This window comes from Arvicola amphibius, chromosome 3 (genome assembly GCF_903992535.2).
Source record: "Arvicola amphibius chromosome 3, mArvAmp1.2, whole genome shotgun sequence".
Classification (NCBI taxonomy): Eukaryota; Metazoa; Chordata; class Mammalia; order Rodentia; family Cricetidae; genus Arvicola; species Arvicola amphibius.
This window is the reverse complement of record NC_052049.1, coordinates 98,860,566-98,879,931: the sequence shown is the minus strand read 5'-3', so window position 1 is coordinate 98,879,931 and position 19,366 is coordinate 98,860,566. Positions and strand designations below refer to the sequence as shown.

Genomic DNA, 19,366 nt, shown 5'->3' with positions numbered 1-19,366 from the left:
GGGGGAAGTGGAGGGAGGGGGGCTGTGGTTGGGATGTATTGTATGGGAGAAGGATAGATTTTTTTAAAAGAAGAAGAAGAAGAAAAGAAGAAAGATAAATGTCTTGCAGCTGGATCTTAGGGAGGCTTCTTCTCAACTGAGGTTCCCTCCTTTCAGGTAACTCTAGGTAGTGTGTCGAGTTGACATAAGACCAGCCAGCACAGTTTGTATATAATTGCATCTGATACCTTATTTTTATTTTTAGTGTACTTCATTCTTAAAAGCCGTTGCTCACAAATATAGGTGCTGCCAGCAAGCAATGGCCTGGGTAAGGTGTGAACGTGAAGCAAGGGATGTTGGTCTCAGGAAACACAGAACCTAGTTCAGTAAAGAGACGTCATCAAATGTTCTTCAAGTTAAAGACCAGACTGCAGCTCTGTGCAGCTCTGTGCTTTCCATTTGGAAACTGGCAGGTAACATTGCGTCAGCTGAAAATGGAGCCCTGGGGCTGAAGAGATGGCTCAGGACTTAAGAGTGCTTGCTGCTCTTAAAGAAGACTGGAGTTTGGTTCCTAGCACCACTGTTTGGAGGCTCAAAACTGTCTGTAACTCCAGACGTAGGTTATACAGTGCTCTCTTCTGGACTCGTTGGCATCCTCAGGCATGCTTGCATATACAGAGACACATAAATAAAAATAAAATAAATACTTTAAAAAATAAATAAACTAAAAAGCACAGCAAAATATTGATTTTTTTCCTGGAAATATTGAGATACACACACACACACACACACACACACACACACACACACACAAAATATACATTGGTTTTTACCAGCACCCACAAGACAGATCACAATGATCTTTAACTCCGGCAACAGGGGAGGGAGTCTATGTCCTCTTCCAGCCTCTGCTAGCAAAAGACAAATGTGGTACAGACACACATGCAGGTAAAATACCCATACACACAAAATAAAAATAGATAAATCTCAAAAAAGTTTAAGTAGAAACAGTACAGAACTTAAGAGAGTTTAAAAGACTGAGAGTCATACACACACACACACACACACACACACACACACACATTTAAAGTGATTTTATTGCTCGCACACTCAAGAGAGTTTACACTACTGGAGAAGAGGCTGTGAACAACTCATATTTCCAAGTGGGCAGGAGGTCCCGCTTAGTCTTACACTAAGGACCCAAACTGGTGAATTCTGCTCAAGCAGAATTTGATATCCTTATCCTTTCTGTTCCCTTCAAGATGATTACAGATAGTGACTGCTTTCTTAATCAAATGGTAGAGATCCTCGGGGAGATCTGGGGCAAGGCCTTTGAATTTAAGAATCCTCAAGGTTGTATTGCCAGTTACGAAACAGACCTGTGAGTCCCCAGGATTACACCTCTTCGGGAGAGAGTCAGGCCTTTCTCGCCCAGTTTAAATCTGATCCTTCATGTTGCCAAATGTCAGTTTTAGTTAGGTGAAGACCCTATGTCGGTAGGGCAGAGCTGACTGGGACAGGCCCTTTCCAGAAGCAGACATGTGACCCATGGTGGCAGGGGTCTGGCAGCAAAGAGAACGGAATCTCTTTTCATACTTACATCAAATGGAAATGCTGGGCTACATATTCTTCACTGTTTACAGGACTCCTTTTAACCAGTGTGTCAAAATACATAAAGCTGTTTGTCTTAATTTGAATTTGCCATATTTCTGCTTCCTTTGGAAAGCTGCTATGGTTTGAAACATGTATTGATAAGCTGGTTTGCACCACGAGGGTGAATTTAGCTCACTTAAATGAGAGGTTAAATTCATTGACAATGTTAATCTATAAGCCAGTTTTCATCATCAAGTTCTAGCATGAATTATGTTTATGATACCATAAAGAACTTGGTAACAGGTCACATCACCATTTCATAATCATAATTTCTTTGCATAAAATCATTTCCACATTTGTTCTCAATTTGGCCATCTTACTTCTGGAAAATCAATGATGTCGCCATAGTTAGCATCACCACTTCTCAGGAATTCCTGGAACAGTGATAATTTAATCCCCTGACCCCTTCGATTTTCACAGTCTTAGTGATGATTTACATGACATTACCGTCTTTAATGCTTTTGTGCATACACTGCCTTGACGTACTATGTAGTGGTACTTACAGAATGTGAGTTGTGGCACCAGCCCCATCAACTAGTAGTCTGTGATGGCTATTCTAGGCTGTCAACTTGACACACCTGGGAAGTGGAATCCACAATTGAACTATTGCCTCAATCAGATCAGCCTATGGGCATATATGTGGGGCATTTTCTTGATTGATAATTGATGTAGGAGGGCCTAGTCCACTGTGGGCATGTGATCTTGGGTTGTGTAAGAAAGTAGGCTGAGCAAAAGCAAAAGCAAGCCAGTAAACTGAGTGCCTCCATGGTCTCTGCTTCAGTTCTTGCCTCCAGGTTCCTGCTTGACTCCCTCCTCTGACTTTCCTCAGTGATGAACAGCAACATGGAAGTGTAAGCCAAATAAACCCTTTCCCCCTTCAAGTTGGTCTTGGTCAGTGTTTTTCACGTCAACGCAAAGTAACTAATGCACCAACCATTAGCAGGGTACCATCAGTAACTCTAAACACCAGATATGTCGACAGTGGACAAAGAAAACCACTTTAACATGTCTTTTAATGTTTCATATCTACCTCTTGATTTAACTATGTCTTTCAATGTCCCAAAGAACCTGTGTCTTCAATGACATTATGTTTGCCCTGAATGTGTCTAATCAAAGTGTCAGGCTGGGTCATATTTGCAGCATCTGTGCTCTTATCCATAATCTGATGCATACAATATAAAATTAGCAGCCCAAACTCTCCAGACTTCTTTTCATAGATTTTCTAATATTTTCAGTTTGTTCCCAATGTTGTCTAGTGAAACACTCCCCTTTTCAGAATGTATTATATCTGTCACACCCTCCACATACTGCGTAAAACACACACCTTTACTAAAGGTTTTTGCTTCTTTTCCTTCTCTTTCCTGTTAAATATATTTACCTTGCAATTAAATTAGCTTTCACAATAGAATCCATCTGAACTGGAACTTAAAAAGAAAACAAACCCGACTTTTGTCCCAACACTAGGTGTTATTCTTTTGGTCCCCGCCCCTTTCCACGCCCACTCTCAGCGACCTCTGGTCTCTTGGAGTCATCCTCAATCTTTTCCCTCTCTCTCTTCTCACTGTACCCCTTTTGCCTGTGCACACGCGCCCCCCTCTCTCTTTCTCTTTCTCTCTCCTTTCCTCTCTCTCTCTCCCTCTCCCCCTCTCTCCCTCTCTCCTTTAATAAAGCTTTATGTCTATTTTCTGTGTCTGTGCCGTTAACCCGCCGCTGCACCGCCTGTTCACCTGCTGCTCTGGTCGCACGTGTTCCGCAGGTCTAAGAACAAAACTAGGGAGGCAGAGACAGGTGGATCTTTGAGTTCAAGGCCAGCCTGGTCTACAGAGCCAGTTCCAGGATAGCCAGGGCTACATAGAGAAAATCTTTCTCAAAAAGCCAAGAGAAAGAACAGAGAGAGAGAAATTGAAGAAGATACTAGATATTATCCTCTGGCCTATACCTGCGCAGACACAATTGAACCTGTGCACACATGTGCACAGATTCACGTGAACAGGTACACAGAAACTACACACACAAACAAGTAGGATAATTCATCTTCTAACTAGCATGAGTGATAAGTTAAAACATTATTGATAATCACCGTGTTTCACTTTCTGGGTCCTCATGGACACAGGTGATGTTTGATGATGTCAATTCTGTTTCTGCACCTGAAAGGGACCAAATGGGAAGCCACAGGCCACTGCAAAATTGACGCCACACATGAGTACAAATAGAAAGAGCATACTCATGTTTATGTTGCATGACATTGCAACATAAAGTCACCTATACAGCTCATATTTGAGAATTAGTTTACAGGTTTTCTTTCTTAAAAATTTATGTATGTATTTATTTTTTTTTACGTACAAATCCCAGTTCCCCCTCCCTCCTCTCTTCCTGCTCCTCTAACTTCCTCCAACCCCAGTCCCCTACTCTTTCCTGAGAGAGGTTAAGGCCTCCCCTGGGAAGTCTACTGTTCCCACTGCCAGTGGTCCCATATACTACCCAAGTCACACCACTGTCACCTGTATTCAGGGCGCCTAGTTGGCTCCTCTGCAGGTTCCCCAGGTGGCAGTCCAGAGTCAGTGATCCTCCACTAGCTCCGGTCAGCTGATTCTGTGGGATTCCCCACCTTGACCCCTTTGTTCATATCGCTCCTCCCTCTCTTCGCCTGGAGCTCGACCCAGTGGTTAGTTGTGGATCTCCACATCTGCTTCATCTGTTTCTGCATGAGGGCTCTCTCTGAGGTTGTGGACTATAGGCTTGTTATCCTTTGCTTTGTGTCTGGTATCCACTTATGAGTGAGAACATCCTATATTTGTCTTTCTGGGTCTGGGTTACCTCACTCAATATGATTTTTTCCTAGTTCCATCCATTTGCCTGCAAATTTAAAGATGTCATTGTCTTTTTTGCTGCCAAATAGTTCTCTATTGTGCAAATGCAACACATTTTCTTTATCCATCATTCTGTTGAGAGGCATTTAGGTTGTTTTCAGATCCTGGCTTTTACAAATAATGCTGCAATGAACATAGTTGAACAACTATTCTTACGCTGTGATTGTGCTTCTTTTGGGTATATAGTCAAAAGTGGTATTGCTGGGTCTTGAGGTAGATTGACTGCTAATTTTCTGAAAAATAGCCATACTGATTTCCACAGTAGCTATACAAATTCCTACTCCCACCAGCAATGGAGGAGTGTTCCCCTTTACTTCACATCCTCTCCAGCATAAGTTGTTATCAGTGTTTTGGATCTTAGCCATTCTGATTGGTGTAAGTTGATATCTCAGAGTTGTTTTGATTTGCATCCCCCCAGTGACTAAGGATACTGAACATTTCCTTAAGTGTCTTTTGGGCACTTGAGATTCTTTCTGTTAAGAATTCGCTGTTTAGATCTGTACCCCATTTTTAAATTGGATTTTTTGGTAGTTTGATGCCTAATTTCTTAAGTTCTTTGTATATTTTGGAGATCAGTCCTCTGCCAGATGTGGGATTGGTGAAGATATTTTCTCATTCTGTAGGCAGCCATTTTGTCTTGTTGACCATGTCCTTTGCTTTACAGAAAGAAGCTGCTACTGATGTTATAATTAGGAATGGTCTCCTGTGCCAGTGCATTCAAGTGTAGGCCCCACTTTCTCTTCTATGAGGTTCAGTGTGGGTGGATTTATGTTGAGGTCTTTGTTCCATTTGGACTTGAGTTTTGTGCATGGGGACAGATGTGGGTCTATTTGCATTCTTCTACAGGTCAGCAATCAGTTATGCCAGCACCATTTGCTGAAGATGCTTTCTTTTTTCCATTTTATATTTTTAGTTTCTTTGTCAAAAATGAGGTGTTTGTAGGTATGTGTGGGTTAATATCAGGATCTTAGATCCAATTCCATTTGTCTACCTGTCTGTTTTTATGCCAATACCAAGCTTTACTTGGTATTGCATTACTGTATCTCTATAACAGAGAATGAAGTCAGGAATGGCGATACTTCCAGATGTTCCTTTACTGCACAAAAGTGTTTTGGTTAGCCGGATTTTTTTTTCCTCCATATGAAATTCAGTATTGTTCTTTAGAGTACTGTTCTTCTGTGAAGAGTTGTACTGGGACTTTTTGATGGGTATTGCACTGAATCCATAGATTGCTTTTGGTAAGATTGTCATCTATGAATAATTGTGCTGGAATTTTGAAAGATTGAATCTGTAGACTGCTTTCAGTAATATTGCCATTTTTACTATGCTAATCCTGCATATCCATAAGCATAGGAGATCTTCCCATTTTCTGATATTCTCTTCAGTTTCTTTCTTTAAAGACTTAAAGTTCTTGCCATACAGGTCTTTCACTTGTTTGGTTAGAATTACCCCAAGATATTTTATATTGTTTGTGGCTCTCAGCCTATTTATTATCTGTATATGGGAGGGCTACTGATATTTTTGATTTAGTCTTGTATCCTGCCACATTACTGAAGGTGTTTATCAGCTGCAGGAGTTCCCTGGTAGAATTTTTTTTGGGTTGCTTTGTTGTCCAGGACTAGATGATTTCAGAGCAGAATTCTACCAGAATTTCAAAAAAGACCTAATACTGATACTCCTCAAATTGTTCCATACAATAAAAGCAGAAGGAACATTGCCAAACTCTTTTTATGAGCTACAGTTACCCTGATACCCAAACCAAACAAAGATGCAACTAAGAAGGAGAATTACAGGCCAATCTTCCTTGTGAACATTGATGCAAAATTATTTAATAAAATACTGTCAAACTGAATCCAAGAAAACATCAGAAGCATCATCCACCATGACCAAGTAGGCTTAATTCCAGAGATGCACGGATGGTTCAACATGCAAAAATCGGTCAATGTAGTCTACCATATAAACAAGCTGAAAGAAAAAACCCACATGATCATCTCATCAGATGCTGACAAAAACCTTCAACAAAATCCAGTACCCTTTCTTGATATAGGTCTTGTGTTTTAATAGGTAGGTCATTTGTTGGTTCCCGGCTGCTTAGCCCCAAATTAATTAGACAGAAACTATATTATTTAAATCACTGCCTGGCCCATTAGCTCTAGCTTCTAATTGGCTAACTCTTACATCTTAATTTAACCCATTTCCATTAATCTGTGCATCACCATGACGTCGTGGCCTACCAGCAAAGTTTCAGTGTGTCTGTCTCCAGCAGCAGTTCCATGGCTTCTGCTTGACTCTGCCTCCTTTCTCCCAGCATTTTGATTTGTTTTCCCTGCCTAGCTCTGTTCCCCTATAGCTTTGCTATAGGCCCAAAGCGTTACTTTATTAACCAATGATATTCACAACATACAGAGGGTAATCCCACATTAGTCTTGGAGAGATCAGGAATACAAGGAACATTCCTAAACATAATAAAGGCAATATGCAGCAAACCAACATGCAACTAAATGGAGAAAACCTCAAAGCGATTCCACTAAAATCAGGAACAAAAGAAGACCGTACACTCTCTTCATATCTGTTCAATGTAGTACTCAAAGTCCTAGCTAGAGTAATACATTTACAGTTTTTCATTGGGCTTCCATCACAGTTATCCCCTGGGCCACATGTATCCCCTGGACCACAGGTTGTACACACCCTTCCTTTTTTAGTTACATTGCTTCCTAATCTACCAATATGTTTGCCTAATTATGGGCTGTTAGAGTGAAAATTTCAAGATCTACTTTCTGGAACAAATTAGACCTCATTTGCTCTTCAAAACAAATGCAAGCTTGGATGAGTCTCCATGTAGAATGAAGAATCAAGAGAGAATGTTACAAACTTTTCTTCCTATCTCTCCTTCACTCCTCTAGCCCTCCCTCTTCTCACTCCTTCCTCTTTCCCAGTCCGTCTGTCTTCAGAACCAAGTACCTGCTAATTCTTTTGTTCTCAGGAAGCAGCATCCCAGCTGATCTGATCTAAGGAAGCACTTTGTGGGGTCTGGAATCAGAGGCAGAGATTGGCCGACTAACCGTGAAAGTTCACTGAGCATCTCAGGGGAAGCATCTAACACTGTAATAACAACAATCACGACAGTATTTTGCTCTCTTCCCAAGTGTCCAAGAGCTTCACCCACATTAGCTAATCTGGTCTAGAGACCAAATGCAATCATATCCTGCCTGCAGCTAATTTCCAAAAGTTATCGGGACACAACAACTTAGTTGTGCTACCGCATTCATTGTGACTCCTTTTCAGTTCTGGTGCCCCGTCTCTTGTTTGAATGAATCTTAATGTCTCTGAAATATGCATTTTCTATCTTTAAAAAATACTTTTATGTTACGTGTATGGGTGTTTTGCCTGCATGAATACTTGGGTACCACATGCATGCCTGGTGCCTGTAGAGGCCAGACAAGGGTGTTGGATCACTGGGAATTGGAGTTATAGGTGGTTGTGAGCCATCATGTGGGTGCTGGGAATCCAGCTTGAGTCCTCTGGAGGAGCAGCCAGTGTCCTTAGTTGAGCCACCTTTGTAGCCCCTTCCCCCTTTAAAATGTAAATGTAAGAATGGAAGTGGAGTCTCTTCATTCCAACACCACACTTCACACCTGGGGACTAGGGACGTGGCTCATTTTTTTTTTTAAAGCGCTTGCTGCTCTTTCCAAGCACCAGAGTTTGCTTCTGTTGAGTGACACACACCCTCCTATAAAAGATATGGAGGATCTCTATAAAAGATACCGAGGATCTGCTGCCACCATCTGGCTTCTAAGGGACTTGCACATGTGTACCCTCACACACACACACACACACACACACACACACACACACACACACGCATGCATTTTTTTTAAAGCACATCTAGACACTATATTTTCAGAAGCATTTCCAAGGCTTCCCTCAACAACTGTGTGAACAGTTTGAAGAGAATTGGAGCCATATAGAAGTGTAAAGATGCCAAATGATTCAGATGTGGTAGCACTGGGCTTTGGCCTTAGGTCCTATAAGTGGAAGCCACTGACCAGCGACTTATAGAGCACATAGGTGTCTATCATCTCAGAGGTGAGGCACATAGTCCGTGGGGAAAGACAGAGAGAGTGGTCTACTGATATCCTGTCCATCTTCCAAAGCAGAGGCCATGGGTACTGTCATCATTGAGAGGCCACTGAGCAGAGTTGCTGCATAGTTATTTGTGGACTTTCTTCTGGCTATTATGCTGTGGAAAAAACATAAACTAAAAATTGAGGCCGTTTCCTCTACAACAAACAAAGTACTGAGCAGCTGTGGGCTCACCAATGCTCCACTGGCAAACCCTGTACCTCCCACAGCGGGCACAACTTTTTCCAAGTATTCCAATATTCTCTTGTCTTCTCAGGACTCTTATGAGTCCAAGTCCACCGTGCCCTTAAATAACTTATATCTTCTACAAAGAAGCTGAAGTGTTTATCTTTAGATGCCCATATATTATTTCTACTCTATACAGGTGAAGGAGCAAGGAGATCCAAGTTCTGTGCCCTAGTTTCTAATACCTGGGATCTGCTTCCACCTCTGCTCATGCACAGCTGTGAGACCTGGAGCTTGTTGCTTTGTGGAGCAAAGAAGCACAACAATGACTGCCATAAAAGGATGCTGGGGACATGGATGAGATTGGGGACATGCTCATCACTGTCACTTGGGGACTTAAGCTAATGGGGCAGACATTATCTCCAAGGTTTGTTTCCAAAAGGAAAAGAGCTCTGAAGGGTGTCTCCTTAGCACCCTGGATGGGTGGCAGGGCCACCCATCTTGATTGGCTAGAACTAGTCATGTGGTATCATCCAACAGCAAAGGTCTGGATAGTACACTTCTCATGGTGCCAGGAAAGCAGAGGGCTTGGGATATTTGGAATGTTATCCAGCATGCTAAGTACTTAGCACCACGGCTGGCAATGCTCTGAGCACTCGCTTCATGCTCGCTACACATTGGTTCAGATCTGCTATCTACAAAGCATCATATAGGTATTGTTTTAATCTATTTAAAAGTGTTGCTGGATAGTAACTCATTGATGTATTATGTGCTCTCTTTTAGAAGTCCCTAACCCTAACTCTAGCCTTTAACAGAAGAATCTTTTTTGTTTTGTTTTGCTTCTGTTTTTTGTTTTGTTTTGTTTTGTTTTTTGAGACAGGATTTCCCTATGTAGCTCCTAGCTGTTCTGAAACTAGCTCTGTAGACCAGGCTGTCCTCAAACTCACAGAGATCTGCCTGCCTCTGCCTTCCAAATGCTGGGATTAAAGGCATGCACCATCACTATTCAGCCAGAAGAATCTTAAATATATGATGTTAAAACTCAAGGAAGGCACCTTGGCCAGAGGTTGGAAAGACTGAGGGGATCTCTGGAAAAGGAACCACCTGAAGTGGGTTGGAACATCCGAGCACTTGATAAGAAGCAGCCAGGGAGTATTTTAACACATAGCCTGTGGGTGCTTTTAGTATTTGCCCATTTGTTTGTTGATTTGCTGAATTACCCATTAGCTGTTTACCCAGTGTGTATATGTGCTCGGCACTTGGGTATTATCATTGAAGCAGATGAAGATGTTGGTCTTGGTGAAGCTTGAGTTTTAGTAAGAGTAGAATAGTGCTGGGCGGTGGTAGCTCACGCCTTTAATTCCAGCACTCAGGAGGCAGGAACAGGCAGATCTCTGTGAGTTTGAGGCCAGCCTGGTCTACCAAGAGCTAGTTCTAGGACAGGCTACAAAACCTGCAGAGTAACCCCATCTCAAAAAAAAAAAAACCCAAAAGAAAAAGACAAAAAGAGATAAATAGTAGGAAGACTAGGAGATGAGGTGTTAGGGACTGATTGGTCCTCGTTCTTTTGTTGTTTTGCCACCGTCTTTGGAGCAGGCAATATAGCAAGTGTCCATGAGGATGTGCTACAGAATTAGTTGGCCTGGGTTTGAGTCCCTGCCTTGTCCCTTCATTACCACAACATGCAAGTTACTTTAGTTTGAAGCATCTGTGTCTCCATCTACAAGTACACAACTATGGGAGGAAAGTTCATAGCAGTCTTGGAGAGGACAGAGTTTGCTATGAAGAGCTCTGCAGCCAGAGCATGACACATCGTAAACCATTTTGGATGTTACACTCTTGTCAGGGAAAGCTTTCCGTCTCTTGGATTATGCACCGTTATCGGTTGGTGGTGAGTCCTGAGATCCTCTCAGGTTCCTTAGGTTCTTCTCCCTACAAGGCCTTTGAGGAAATCCACAACAAGTGTACATGTGATCCTGTGGACTCTGGCATGTCATTTGTTCCATGGTATTCTTCATGATCTGCCCCCAGCATAGCTTATCTTCTTCCCAGTGAAGGTTAACATGGCATTCTCTGTCTTTACTGGATTTCTGTTTGCCACACTGGTGGGTTTTGTTCTTTCCTGGAACTTGGTGCACCACTTCGATACACTTCACTGATTAAAAACATTCTCTGAATAAACTTCAACACACTGGCAAGGGATCTCTGCCATAGAAACTCCCAAGAATAAAATTGCAGGCCTCTCCATGTGGAGAACAAGTATCTGGGAAAGTAGCCACGTTAACTTAGGCTGTACCAACTCATAGATGCTCCCAGATGACTCTCCCGGCCGCCTTGCCATAGTGCCCTCATACATGACCTTGTAGAACACACCTTCCCCATACTGTGGACTGGAAGTCTGTGTCTTCCTCACATTCATATGCTGAAATTGAAGCCCCTCAGAGTGATGAGATTTGTGGGTGGACGTGATTAGATCATGAGGGTGGAGCCCTCATAAGTGGGATTAGTGCCCTTGTAGAAGAGGCCAGGGTTTGTTTGCTTCTTCTGCCATGTAAGGACATAGCAAGAAGACAGATGTACATACAGAAGTGGGTCCTCAGCAGATACTGAACCCCCAGCACCCCAGTTCTGACTTACAGGCTCTGGAACTGTGAGGGTGAACTTTGGTTTCCTGCCACATTTGACCTGGTAGTACAATGTCAACTGTCACCAGTGCAGATAACCCTCCAGGGCTCACACTGGCATGTGTGTGTGTGTGTGTGGGGGGAAGGTGTAGAAAAGCAAGAACAGCTAGTGATTCTATGGCAGCATATGGATGTTGGCCCCTATCTTTCCTCCTGTGGGTCATATGGCACAGTGTCTCACATAGAATGTACTGATCACTAATGATAGATACTTCTCAAACAAGGTGGTAAAGTCCTGAGTGAACCAGAGTGGGACACCTCATGTGTGGAGGGCCACCATCTAATCAGGTGAGACTGTAGATGAGAGCCAGTGCCAACTCTCACCGGTAGGAAACCATCTAAACTCAGCAGATCGCAGTTCCTCCTCCATAAAATGGAAACCTACGAATCTGATGAATAAATAACAACATGCGCCTTTATTTGATTTACTTTTGCTGACTACTTATTTCACAATAAGGGATGTGTATATTGATCTGACTGAGTCAACAGGGCTTTAATTCAAGATAGTAACAAATTGATATCATATACTACTGTGTTTTTTTTTGTTAGGGAAACAGAGAGATGAGAAGGGGGGAAAGGAAGGGGAGAGAAAGGGAAGGATATGGAAGGAAAGAGAAGGGAGAAAGAATGACTAGTGTTGACACCAAGTCAAGGTAAACCCCAACTTTGTGGGTATGGATAGCCTCAGTGTCTTCTCCAGGTTTCCTATACTCTTGTGAGCTACTCACGCATCTGCACAAGAGCTTAGGTTTATATAGTTGTAAAGGAATACATGTGCTGTAGACATCGTTGCTATTTGTAATTGTACAAAGCATGCTGAGCAGGAAGCCTACTGGGGAAGTCTGCACACACCACCTGCTGCCCTCACCTCTCTGGTCCTTGGTCCTGATCCAACCACTTGCTTAGCTGTGCTCCTTCATGTGAGAACCCCACCTCCTGTGCTGCCCACTTCCCATGCCCTTCTCTAAGAAGCCCTTCCCAAGCTCTTCCCAAGGAAGCCCCCTACTGCCTGACTCTGCCCTCCGCAGCTCCCAGATGGGTGATGTCTTTCTCCTAGTGCCTGAGGTGACCTGGCACTGTGACTTGTCATCCCCTAGCGCCCTCACCATGAACCCAGGATGTATTCACCATAACCAAAGCTTAGCCCTTTTTCACCCCCGAATCCCAGACCACCTGACACTATAGATGTGTGTTGGATACAGAGGTGAAGGAAGCTGTGTGAAAGAAGGATAGAATGATCCCCAGTTTCAGTCTACTGGCACAGCCAAATACGAGCCCAAGAAATGGGGCTCCTCAGATGCAGTTTGGATGGCTTTTTTTTTTCCACACCCAGCATTTGGGGACTTAATGTGCTTCCCAGGGTGGTTGGTGACATTAATATGGGACAGGTGCCGCATCTCCTGGCATCACTCTCCCATGGCTCTCTACACACAAACGCGCTGCCCTCAGGGTAGGTCTGTGCTCCAGGACTGAAGCAACAGCACCACCCGCTGGTCTCAGTGCCACAGCGTGCGTTCTGGCTTGGGTGATCTTGGGTGCCCTCTTGTGGACTTTTGGAAGATGAGGCACGGAGTGACTTGGTGACTGGGGAACCTCCCCTGTGGTGTCTGACTTTGCGGACTGATGTAAAAGAAAGCATAAAGATTAAGGCTTTGCTACAGCTTCAGTGCTACAGCTTCAGGTCAGAGGCATAGATACAAGGAGTTTCAAGACACACTTCTCCATGCGGCAGATACAGCAGTGGAAATGGTGTTGATGGAGAGGAAAGAGCCGTGGAGCATGATGAGGAGGAGCTGGGGGTGAAAACACTTGGGAGGAAAGTTCAGAAGGGGCTGTTGCTCTGTCCTATGCTGGGGCCACTAACACCAGCAAGGAGCAGCACGCTGGAGCACAAAGCCCTTCTCCAGGATGTATTCGTGGCATGCTTGCTTCCCTCTTTCTGAACTGATGGGCCCTCTGCGTTATTGGCAATAATTAGCTGTCCCTGGCCAGGGCTCAGCCTCAGCTCCTGTGTCAGCCATATAAGAATCTCAGTGTCTTGGGGACGTGAGCTAGGCTTGAAATATACTTCCCTGAAAGGCTTATTTTGTTTGGGGACAAGTCTCATACACATCTGTCCTACCAAGAAGTGACCGTTGGTGTTCATTGCTGTCAAACACAGTCTTCCCAGGAAAGTGGCAGGCAGCTGCCCTTGAAGGCCTGCTGGAAGAGAAGGTCTCGCCTCGGTAGGACTTCAAAACAACACCAGAAACACTGGGGAATGACTGTTGACCGTGCAGCCGAACCGGTCATGCTCAGGGTTCCCTGAATAGAGCTCTGCTACCTGTAGTGTCCCCACCAGCATCTCATAGGTGCCTGGGGAGACCAAATGGAGACCAATGGCCATAAGTACAACTTAGTTTTGGACATATGTTTGGCTTTCCCCTTTATTCTGAATGCACTCAGTCCTCTGAGGTCCTGCCAAACAGGAAGTAAGGAAAAATAATGAAACAGTATCCTGGCAGTATTTGTCTATGGGAAGCATAACTTTACGGGATCAACCACATAGCATGGTGACCCCAGAAAAAGAAGCATACTATATATTTAAATATTACACAGATTATATATTTTAAGTGTCTTCATTGCAAAAGGTAATGTTAGGCATTATATATATGTGTGTGTGTGTGTATGTGTGTATATATACATATATATCATTATATATATTATATATAATCAAAATTTATCTAGTTATCAATTCATACACATATCATAATGTAATGCTTTATTCCTTAAAACACTAATTTTAATTATTCCTTAAAACACTCATTTTAATTTCCAATTAAAAAGTTTGCAAAATGTAGCATGATAAACTGTATGTCAATATGACATGCTCTCATTTAAATCAACTGCCGGTAAGTATTGTGAAGGGAAACTTGGCAGGTCAGTAGCACAGGCATGAAGGACGCTATCTGTCAGACAGAATGGCCAGGTCAGTGGTCTCTGAGAAAGTGGCAGTGAGGTAGAAACAGCAGAGTGGGGGAATGAGCCATGGGACATCCAGGGAAGATCGTTCCGGATAAAGGACTGATTCAGGGATGTGCTTAGTGTGCTTGAAGAAGATCAGGAAGCTGGGGAGAGCTGGGAAGTGAGGCTATATCCAGGCGTCAGTCTCAGACTTTGATGCTAAGAAGCAAATAGTCACCGAGATGCAGAAGCATCGGTGTAGTGAGCCAGCTCGGCTCTGAGAATCCTTGTGTCCCTCGTCTGTACTGGAGGATGCCCTAAAGGACAAGCACTAACTATATATAAGAGGCAGGCATTGACGGTGGTGGAAGGTGTGAGCTAAGCATCCAATGCATATGCAAGGACTGGGGACTTACAACGCGGAGGTGGCATTTGTCTAGCACCTGTGAGATCCTTTCAGGAGCAGGAGAGGGTGGCACGTGAAAGTACTAGTTCTGAAGGCATTCTGGAGTTGGGGAGTAGCCTGGGGTATTCAAGCATGTCTGGATAAGCTGGGTCGGGAGCGCTTAAGCTGAATTTTGTGAAAAGAGCTCATGAAGTTAAGGAAGGGAAGAAGGGGTGTGGTCTTGTTGACAAATACGCCAAACTGTCTCCTAACAGAGTAATGGGACCCAAAGGTGGGGGAGCAGACTAAGGAGGAAGGAAGCAGGAAGGTCCCCTCTGTCCAAGGGAGATAAGAAGCTTTGCCCCTTAATTCAAAGTCGCATCTGGGGTCAAAATGACCAGGACTCTGATGCTATTATTTGCAGAGAGGGTAATGGGTTCCCCAGAGGCTTCATCGTCTCCAAGTGCTGAAAAGGATGGTTACCTCATAGGCCAGGGGACCTACTTGCCCTTGAGTCAAGCAACCCTGTCCCTGGGGCTGTCTCTGGAAGGATGGAGGCTTAACATTATCCAAGTGCATGTCTTTCACCATGTGAATGGCTGTCTTTGCGTTCTGTCCAAGACTTCAGGTGACTCGGGATCTTACGACCAGGGATCATCTGACAACCGGTGTGGCTACCATAAATGAGTATGCTCCGATCTGATCTCCACTCCCTGGGATGATGACGCCCAAAATTTCAACTCCTTAGAGCACAGATGGGGGTATGGGGCATCGGACTGTGTTCCCCGAGAACTGTAGAAGTGGCAAGTGTCCATGGTCGAGTGCTAGGCCCTGCCTGCCAGCAGCACTCTGGTGTCCACCTGATGCCACCATCTATGAGATAATGTCTCTCCATTTTGGGATGGTGACATAGTTACATCAGATCTCAGTGGCCAGTGCTCACATTCCAGCTGAGACTCGTGTGACAGCAGAGAAACCTGAGCTCAGAAGGACATTCTCAGGCTCAAGAATCACAAACCTGACAAGGAAAGGAGTCTGATCAGAAAACAACAGCATTTGGGTTATTTTAATGCCTGGATTTGAACCGCGCTTTACTTGGAGCCCCTCTGCCGCAGGGCTTTTGTGCCAGGTGACACTGGCAAATGACTTGAGGACAAGGTTACATTTAATGGCAGTTCACCACAAGGTGTACAGACACTGCTGGGAGCAGAAGCCTGGTTTGGCTTGGTTTTCTGTGCTCAGTGTGGAGTTGACAAATGGGCATGGCCTACACTCTGGGTATTTGCAACAGATGGCATACTGTGCTGCAAGGAGAATGAACCCCTCCCCTGTGTCTAGGTCCTGAACACCCCTACCCCTGAGCTTAGGCACTAGGGTATTGAATGCATCTAGGCATGGTCTTTGATCACTCTAAATTTGCAACAGAGAGAGGAACTTCTTTGAGAGGTCCCTGTCAGCCAATCAATTCTCGGAGCAGGAAATACGCATGTGCCTGCTATCCACCAAGCATTTTGTCAGGTGCAGTGAGAGGGAGACCTTCTGTACTCCATGTAGTCTATATCCTCAGGGAGAGCACACTTACAGAATGGAGACAAGAGACACACTTAGGAAAAGACAAACCCTCAAAAATTCAAATGGTCTGCAGCTCTGCAATGGAAACATGGCCTGAGAAAATGTCAGGGACAGGGCCAACAGTTAGTGCACAACTGTAGCAATGAGTTACAAGACTCCTTTCCCAGAGACCTGGGACAGTCTGTGTGATGTGGGTCTCCCCTGTGTATGCTGTGAATATGTTTTATTGCCATTGGTCAGTAAAGAAGTTGCTTTTGGCCAATGGCTTAACAGAGTAAAGCCAGGTGGGAAATCCGAACAGAGATGTAGGGAGAGAGAGTTGGCAGAGTCAGAGAAATGCCATGTAGTTGCTGCAGGAGACAGACTATGGATGGAAACTTGCTGGTAGACCACAACCACATGGCGATACACAGATGAATAGAAATGGATTAATTTAAGATGTAAGAGCTAGCTAGAAATATGTATAAGCTAATAGGCCAACCAGTGTTTTAATTAATACAGTTTCTGTGTGGTTATTTTGGGTTTGGGCATCTGGGAAACAAAACGAGTAGCCTCCACTAACAGTCTATGTTCAGCTGACCGTCTTGTGGAAAGAGAGCACCTAACTTGTCATCTAAAAATCTGAAGGTTGGCACCTGTACAGAGCTGTGAATGGTCATGCGACAATTGAGTGCAGCCCAGAAACCTTGATACTGGACCTATGGAGCAGAAAGCCCATTGGTGGAATTGCTCTTCCCTGGAAGGCGGAGGCTGAGATTGGCATCTACATCTTACAGTGAACACTGGTACAGGGAAGCAGGGACATCCATCGTTGCATGGGAGGCCAGAAGGCTGAGGGCTCAGGCTTAGTTTTTCCAATGATAATGATGGATGCATACTACACAGTGGGGCCAGATGTTGTCCTTAGATGCACTGACTGGCTGAAACCTCCTGCCTGTCTGTCTCTGTGAGAGAGCACCATGCTTATTCCCATTTCACAGACAAAGAATCTAAGGCACAGTTTCTACGCCACTGACCCGTAGATCCAGAGCTAGTCACTGGCAGAGTTGGAGTGCCCCTTCGCTATCTGTTGGCATAGCCCATTCAAGTCTGCAATCCCTGTCCAGTGGGAGAGCAAGCCTGGGCCAAATATCAACTGCCTTTTGGGTTTATTGTTGGTCAAATGAGGACATGGCTAACTCCAAGTTACCCAAGATGTTGCTAAGAGCTAAGTTGGATAATGAGCATAGTATGAATCAGGAAACCCCATGCACATGTGAAGTTTATTTCTCAGGAGAATGCTCCAAAGATAAAACGAGATGAATAAGGGGTACAAAATAAAGGTGTGAGCCCCACTGATCCACACACCCACCCTCCTGGGAAAGGCTAATTCGAGGCAAGGCCCATCCATTTTATGAACATTTGATGGCATGACTTCTTCAGAATCCTGATCACCTGGACTATGCAGGGAAGAACTCTTCCTTTGAGGAGGCTGGAAGAGCCAAGCCAAAAACATTCCTTTCACAGACACCCTTTCTCTCCTTCGTCTTTCATTACGCTTCTGTTCTTCCTTCCCTCACTGAGACTCACACGAGCTTGAAGAAAACCTCCAAGGAAAGCCAAGCTGAACACAGCGGCCACTCGTTCATCTCATGACATAGCGTGGAGACCACCATCATAAACTGGCCTGGATCTGACTCTAATGATGTCATCAGGTGGGACGAGGACTGTCTGTGGTTCCATCCAACCTCTTTGTATGCAAGAAATCAAAGACTAGGTGCGATGACCGGTCCACGGTACGCAGTGCCCGTGACTAAATGCCGGTTACTCTGATGACAGGAAAACACATCCCTCCCATTTCATTACATCCCTTCCAGAAGGGGTTGGAGTGGGTAGGAATTTATTAAAGATCCATAGTGTGCTTTATGTCAGCCACAAAGCACGACATGAGGTTTTGTTTTTCAGCTCATCTCTTGAATGGTTCATCTTTTCCTTGGTGCTGCCCGAAGAGCTGAATATGGATAACCTACAGGAGTCTCAGGGCTGCTATTAATCATGTCTTCCCGTGGCAAGGCCATGCTTCCCTTTAGGTTTCAACCAGTACCTGTTTACTGTGGTAGGTGTTCCTGAGAGCAGGAAGAACCACTGGGAGTTACAAATGATCAAAAAAAAATCTAAAAAATCTCTTTGATCTAGGAGTTTAGGGGTTGCGAGGTCAGTCTGGTACTGGCACAAAATCTGCACCTTCTCTGAGCCCATTCAATTCCTCATGGTCCCGAGGTCCTTTCACCCCAGCCATTGAGAGACTGTAGCTGGATATGTGCTTATGAGGTAACTGGAGCAAGAGCTGCCAGCCTGGGGTCCATTTCCACCTCACATCAGACAGGCTAAGTCAAAGGCATTGGCCACAGGAGCCGGCCAGTTACTGTGGCAGCAGCCCAGGAGCTAGCAAAGTTTCAGAGAGAAGCAAATGAAGCTGTGGAACTCACTTGAGACCCCTCTTTCTGAGAGAAAGGTGACGTGACCTCCCCTCCCCTGATAGGTTTGCACAGCAGAAGGGAGTTCTGGGGGAGGCAAAGCCCGAGGCATCCCTGTTTGCTTGCTCGGAACAGGATGTTCTTGCTGTCTCTGGGTAGTTGAAGGGGACCTGCGGGGAGGGGGCTCATATCTACAGGAAGCTGGGAAGAAAACTTCCAGATGGCAGAGAGACTTCGAAATTCACCGGAAGGAAAGAAAAGTGTTGTTCACTGTGAGAGGATACCGGACAACTTCATTTACTCATCAAACAACAGTGCACACAGTTCGCCACCACCATCACCAGCCTGAGCGAGGGCTGAGGGGCGAGTCTGGGCACCCGAGACTTTGCTACGTGACAGAATATGTGAGGAGAGAACTGGGAACCAGCCACATTGTTCAATGCTGGGGAGACTGAATCAGGCTGCCTGTGGGGAGTTTACAGCCCAGAAGGGAAGACAGCCGTGTAGACAGTCTGA

The 19,366-nt window shown here is 44.6% G+C and overlaps 1 pseudogene; it reads right to left on the bottom strand.

The window, feature by feature from the left end:
- Positions 1 to 1,099: 1,099 nt before the first annotated feature.
- Positions 1,100 to 1,529, bottom strand: LOC119809302 (annotated as a pseudogene).
- Positions 1,530 to 19,366: the final 17,837 nt, after the last annotated feature.